A 7,607-nucleotide genomic window follows, 5' to 3' on the forward strand; every position below is an offset into this window, starting at 1 on the left:
CACTTTCAATTATTTCAATATCATTTAATACCGTTGTTTACTTATGTCTTGTCCAAGTCCAGAAACTTTTAATCATAGCTTGAAGGTGAGGCAAACTCGTCAAGTGAACAACAATTTTCCATGCAATGTGGCTGGCATGGTAAACGTTCATAACAATGGTTCGTCAATACCACACATCACTCCTACAAATAGTGCACGTGTACTACCGAACTTTTGGTCCCATGTTCCAGACATTTGGCTTGCAAACAAAGCCTAATGACAAAGAACCAGACAGATTAGGGACCGATCATTTAATCATTTAATTGTAGCGGGGGAGGTGTAATAGATTCCAAATAGCTTTACAAAATAAACTTGTTTTTATTTATATATTTATATCAACGAAACCAACAATTTCTATTGAGGTTAAAAGAACAAGAAATCAATTATATCCATTGAGGTTAAAAGAAAAAAAAATAGATATAAGAGACCCCTACCCACCCCCAAAAATGAAATGGATGGACCTTAACTAACCACAACATCTGGCTTTGCTATGCTGTAAAACGGGGGGGGGGTATCTAAAAACTTCTGAATATTGGTCCGCTGAAACAACAAAGTTCTTTATTAGTGAATATCCAGTCAAAGTAATTACTAAATAATTTCTTACATTCGCCTTTTGCATGTTGTTCACACACTGCAAAACTGCACTTCCAACCGCATGGCGACTTTTAATTTGAACAATGGACACTTTTAACAGAAGATATAGGGTTCATGTGGAAAAAATAGTATGTAATGAAATGTAACTAAATCTAGAAAACTCTCAAACATTCATTTTTTTCTAAATGTAATTAATGTTACGAAATTGTATTGAAGTGACAGGTCAACTGTTGGGGGGGGGGGATGGTTAAAATTTGTAAAAGGGTCAAGACTTTTCTCGTAAGGCCAAAACAAACGTATTTGTGTCTATTTACTCAAAGTTTGCATAATACCCAATAAACGTGCACAAGAATAAAACGATGGTCCAGTTTCAATCGAGACCCTGGAACCTCAGATCCGGCCCTGAATTATATATATATATATATATATATATATATATATATATATATATATATATATATATATATATATATATGCAATAAACTGAGAACAAACAGTGCGAAACTAGTATCTAGCTAACCTGATCACTTTCGACTCTTTAATGAGTCTTTTTCAAAGGCAAACAAATAAAACAGAAAAACGGTTATGTTTGCAACACTTTACATGGCTGTTTCTACAGGAATTCAACCTTTTAACTTTATTATGTTTCAACTAGCTTATTTCAGCTTGTTGCTGATGCTGTAAAATATTTGTATTGACCTAGAAATTGATGACTCGTAACGACATCTGTTATTTTATGTAAATTTATGTAAGCGCAAATTATATCCCGGATATTTCATTGTTATAGTAGTCATAGGCTATTAAGCCAATAGAGAGAATTATTTGAAAGAAAATGTGTCGGCTGCAAAAGATAATTTTATGTGTGCAAGGTTGTCTTTTTTTCTGTCTTCTTGGTTTCAACCGCTTGGTTTCAATGTTCTAAGGCAGCATATCCAGTAAGATTCCTTTTCGTTCCTAGTTTGGGTATAGCAGTTGGGGTTGTGAGCAATTGCAATAAGTGTTTTATCACTGAAAGTGAGGCCAGGGGGAGGATCACTCATCTACGACTCCATTTATCTATAACATGTGATAAACTATGTTTAAGTTTATACATGCAAGAACAATAGGCCTATCAATGGCATTGGATAAAGTCTGTTTTTATCTGTTTTTATACTTAAAACAACGATATAAATGGCACTGGATACAGTCTGTTTTTATACTTAAAAGAATGATATCAATGGCATGGGATGAAGTCTGTTTTTATACTTAAAAGAAAGATATAAATTGCATGGGATCAAGTCTGTTTTTATACTTCAAAGAACGACATAAATTGCATTTGAATAAAGTTGCCCTATCTCATGTGCTGTAAATATGGCAATACAATAAATTTAACCCGGGGAATAAAGTGTGTTTTGTATTTGAAAGAACGATATTACTGGCAGGGAACAAAGTGTGTTTTTTATTCGAAATAACTTAATCACTGGCAGATAATAAAGTGTGGTTTTTTTTACAGTTAAAAGAACGATATCCCTGGCAGGGAATAACGTATGTTTGTTTCAAATAGTAGTACAGTAAACTTTTGCCAAGTTTATGTTATGTCTAATGACGTAATAAATCAATAGAATTAAAAATTGTCCACTTCTAATTTACAGACAGAAAAACCTTCAACGGTGGCCATATGCTTGCTTCGGATTCACTTATTGATGACTCCTTGGTTCCAACTATCAACTTTGTTTCATATATAGAGGATCTCAAATGGGTAATGATTTAATATTAAATGTATGAAACGAGTTGAGTAATGTCCAGCATTTGCGAGCCTAGCAACAGCTGGAAATTATTCGACGAGTTTCATAAATTTAATATTAAATCATTAACCATCTGAGATTCTTAATCAAATAGTTTTATTTCAGTGGAAATTATTTAGATGGAAAGATGAATGGATAATTTCGTTGATCCAGACAGACGTTGCACATTTCATTTGTTGTGAGTAAATAATAGTCCCAATCAAATTTTAACTAGTATTGACGTTTAAAGGTAGATTATATTTTTCTTACAAACTATAAATCAAAGAACAAGCCTCCTTCCGAATAAACAGAACATTTTTACACAGACAAAATCACATTGTTTGATGCACTACCCGTCTAGTTGACGATCCATGTTTACGTAACCTTAAAGTGTCACTTTCACAACTAAACATTACATTGACATTGCGATATTAATGTGAAAAGCGGTTTACTGGATGCAGAAATTTCTATATTGACTGTAATGTACTTGTGACCGGATATTTGCTGTGTTTGATTTGGAATAGTAGACTACAGAATATGTAAACAAATTTCATTTTGATTCAGAATTGCATCATATATTTACCGCGTCAGTATGCAGTGGTTGGAGAAAGAAAAACTTCTGTCTGTTTGGAGGTCCACATTCTTTTGTGAACAGAGATGAGTTTAATTACTTCTGTGAATTAACATTTAAACCACGCTTGTATATAGGGTGGATTCCATGCTACAGATATACCGGCTCCAACAACCCATACAAACACAAGCGAAACCCACACAAGCGAAACAACTTGTTGTTATTGTTTTTGTCTTGTGGTTTTAGCCATTTTCAGTATTATAATATGGCATGCATGACGTAACAAATCCCTGTGGTGATAAATTGGCCATATTAAAACAGACGAGACCATATTCCCCACCCCCACCCCATTTTCCTTTCACGAGCCGATAATAAAAATGGCCGCCCAAAATATTCATTGAATTTTTTTTATTTTATAGAAGGCGGGGTTAAAAACGTTTTCCCACAATCGCATCCAGTCAGCAAAAAAGAAAACTGCATAATAATTTCATGGGCTTATTTCTACCAACCAGAATCACATAAAGTGTTATTTTAACGTGTTGTAATAAAGATATGAAAGTGATAATTTTAAAAAAATCTCACATTAACTTTCTAACTTTGAGAATCGTACCTTCTTGTGAAATACAATTGAATTTTAAAAACGACAGTTTGCAGAATTTTATAGTACTGAAAACATGCAAATTCTGGACAAAATAATTTAATTTGAATAGTATCTGAACACCTATGAATTCATAGTTTTATAAATACATCGTTGCAATGTTTTTTTGTGTTTCTTTTAATTAAAAGCTGGTATCTTTGTTGATATTCTAAATCATGGGTAAATATTGAAGCTGTGTGGTTGGCATTCTAACATATGGGTAAACAAAATCTAAAGAAATATCACTGTGCGTGCAAAATATTGTTAACATCCGTGAACACGTCAATGGTAATAGTCACAAGGAATGGTAATAGTTACACTGAATGGTACACACGGACTGGTAATAGTTACACGGAATAGTACACACGAAATCATAATAGTCACATGGAATGGTACACACGAAATGGTAATAGTCACACGGAATGTTACACGGAATAGAAATAGTCACACAGATTGGTACACACAAATTATTTATAATCACATGGAATAGTACACGCAGAATACAAATACTTACACGGAATGGAAATAGTCACACGGAATGGTACACGCGAAATGGTAATGATCACACGGAATTTTACACGGAATAGAAATAGTCACACAGAATGGTACACACAAATTAGTTATAATCACATGGAATAGTACACGCAGAATATAAATAGTTACACAGAATGGAAATAGTCACACGGAATGGTACACGCGAAATGGTAATAATCACACGGAATGTTGCACACGGAATGGGAATAGTCACACGAAATGGTAATTGTTACACGGAATGGTAATAGTCATACGGAACGGTAATAGTCACATGGAATGGTACTAGTCACACGGAATTGCCATAGTCACACTGAATTGTCATAGTCATAGGGAATGGTAAACAAGAAATGGTAATAATCACACGGAGTCTAATATTCACAAGGAATAGTAATATTCATACATAATTGTAATATTCACGAGGAATGGTAATAGTCACACGGAATGGTAATATTCATATGGAATGGTGATAGTGATACGGAATGGTAAAAGTCACACGGAATGGTAATATTCACACGGAATAGTAAGTAAGGAATGGTAATATTCACACATAATTTTAGTAGTCACACGGAATGATAATAGTGATACGTAATGGTAAACAAGGAATGGTAATAGTTACACTGAATTTTAGTTGTCACGGAACGGTAATAGTCACACGGAATGCTAATAGTAAAATGGATTGTCTACATTATTCTCTTTAAAAATATATACTTTCCATGGCAGTCAGGCTTTTACTTAGAGTCTTGGCTGTACGGAAATGGGTACTGAAAGGCATCAACACCGTAATATTGTTTCGTTCTATTGGGGATATTTCAAAATCTGTAGTTTACTTCCATTCTGTTTGGGTGTGGGGCGATGCATATTTTGATTTACCCTAGATCGTTTCAAAAAGTGCAAAGTTTTCGTTCTAGATTTAATATAAAAAAGGAGAGAATAAGATACCAAGAAACTGCAGTCAAATACGGGAAAGTCATCTCAGTCCAAGTTTCTTCTTACAAGATTTGCTTTGGCTCCAATGCATGTGTCAGTTTTTAAATAATAATAATAATAATAATAATAATAATAATAATAAATATAATGGTGATGAACAAAACATGGGTGTGAATGTAAGTTGTATGTAGATGGATTTGAATGTTATTTGTATACAGACTGGTGTGAATGTTATTTGCATACAGGTGGGTGTGAATGTTATTTGTATACAGATGGGTGTGAATGTTATTTGTATACAGATGGGTGAATTTTACTTGTGTACAGATGGATAGGATTCACAAACATCTATATACAAATATCCATTCACACTTATCTATATACAAATAACATTCAAACTTATATCTATACAAATAACATTCACACCTATCTTTATCAAGACAACATTCACACGCATCTGTATGCAAGTATAACATTCACGCCCATCTGTATACAAAACACCCATATATATGCAAATAACACTAAGACCTACCTTTATACAAGTAACACTTACATCCATCTCTGTACAAATAACACTAACACCTATCTTTATACAAGTAACACTTACATCCATCTCTATACAAGTAACACTTACATCCATCTCTATGCAAATAACACTAACACCTATCTTTATACAAGTAACACTTACATCCATCTCTATACAAGTAACACTTACATCCATCTCTGTACAAATAACACTAACACCTATCTTTATACAAGTAACACTTACATCCATCTCTATACAAGTAACACTTACATCCATCTCTATGCAAATAACACTAACACCTATCTTTATACAAGTAACACTTACATCCATCTCTATGCAAATAACACTAAGACCTATCTCTATACAAGTAACACTTACATCCATCTCTATGCAAATAACACTAAGACCGATCTTTATACAAGTAACACTTACATCCATCTCTATGCAAATAACACTAAGACCGATCTTTATACAAGTAACACTTACATCCATCTCTATGCAAATAACACTAACACCTATCTTTATACAAGTAACACTTACATCCATCTCTATGCAAATAACACTAACACCTATCTTTATACAAGTAACACTTACATCCATCTCTATGCAAATAACACTAACACCTATCTTTATACAAGTAACACTTACATCCATCTCTATGCAAATAACACTAAGACCGATCTTTATACAAGTAACACTTACATCCATCTCTATGCAAATAACACTAACACCTATCTTTATACAAGTAACACTTACATCCATCTCTATACAAATAACACTAAGACCTATCTTTATACAAGTAACACTTACATCCATCTCTATGCAAATAACACTAACACCTATCTTTATACAAGTAACACTTACATCCATCTCTACACAAATAACACTAAGACCTATCTTTATATAAGTAACACTTACATTCATCTCTATACAAATAACACTAACACTTATCTTTATACAAGTAACACTTACATCCATCTCTATACAAATTATATTCAGACCCATCTGTATACTAGTAATATTGACAGCCTAAAACGCCTCGTGGTACTTTTTTATTATAAAAAAAATGAAATTAAATTATTCCACTAATATGAAGTTTTATTGACCACAAGTTCACAAATACGTCATACTTGCAGCCCTTGTTTATCTGTTTAGTGATGCGCCTTATTCCTGGGAAATGGTTGATGGCGCTTTATTCCTGGAAAATGGTTGATGGCACTTTATTCTTGGATAATGGCACAAAACTTAGATCGCAATGTTCGAGAAAAACTTGAAAAGAGAGCTATGAATGACCTTGTAGATTGTTTTGCCCTGCTTTAGTGACATGGCATACGTACTACGTGCTAGTGTCATGTATCGCAACCGGATTTAGTTTAGTACGGGTAATATGTTCTCTATAGTACAGCATCCAACAAGTGGCACACATTTCGATGTTCTCTACATTAAAGTGTCTAACATTTGTTGGTCCCACTCATGCCTTTCGTCAGTCACAAGTAGCACACTATTCAATGTTGACTATAGTACAGTGTCTAATATTTGTTATTCTTATTAATGCCTTGAGTCAGACACAAGAGGCAAACATTTCAATCTTCCTTATGCGAATCTTGTGCCGTCCTTAACAAACATCTCAGAATTATTTTTCTACTTGCAGTACTGCATTAGCATAACTCTTTTATGTATGTATCTTATACTTGCGTTGCCGTCTTTAGCATAGATCACAGATGTTTGGACTTCTATATTTGTATAACACCGTCTTTAGCATAGATCACAGATGTTTCGATTTCTATATGTGTATATTGCCGTCTTAAGCATAAATCACAAGGTGTTTGCATTTCTATATTTGTAGTACCGTCCTTAGAAAAAATCTCAGATGTGTTTATTTTTCTACTGTTAGTGCCGTCCTTAGCATAAATCACAGATGTTTTTATTTTCATACACGTAGTTCCTTCGTTAGCATAACTCTGAATCACACATGTTATTTATTTGTAATCTTCATACTTGTAGTACCGTCTTTAATAT

The sequence above is a fragment of the Sinohyriopsis cumingii genome, chromosome 7 (genome assembly GCF_028554795.1).
Source record: "Sinohyriopsis cumingii isolate HCF-2022 chromosome 7, ASM2855479v2, whole genome shotgun sequence".
In the NCBI taxonomy this organism is placed as follows: Eukaryota; Metazoa; Mollusca; class Bivalvia; order Unionida; family Unionidae; genus Sinohyriopsis; species Sinohyriopsis cumingii.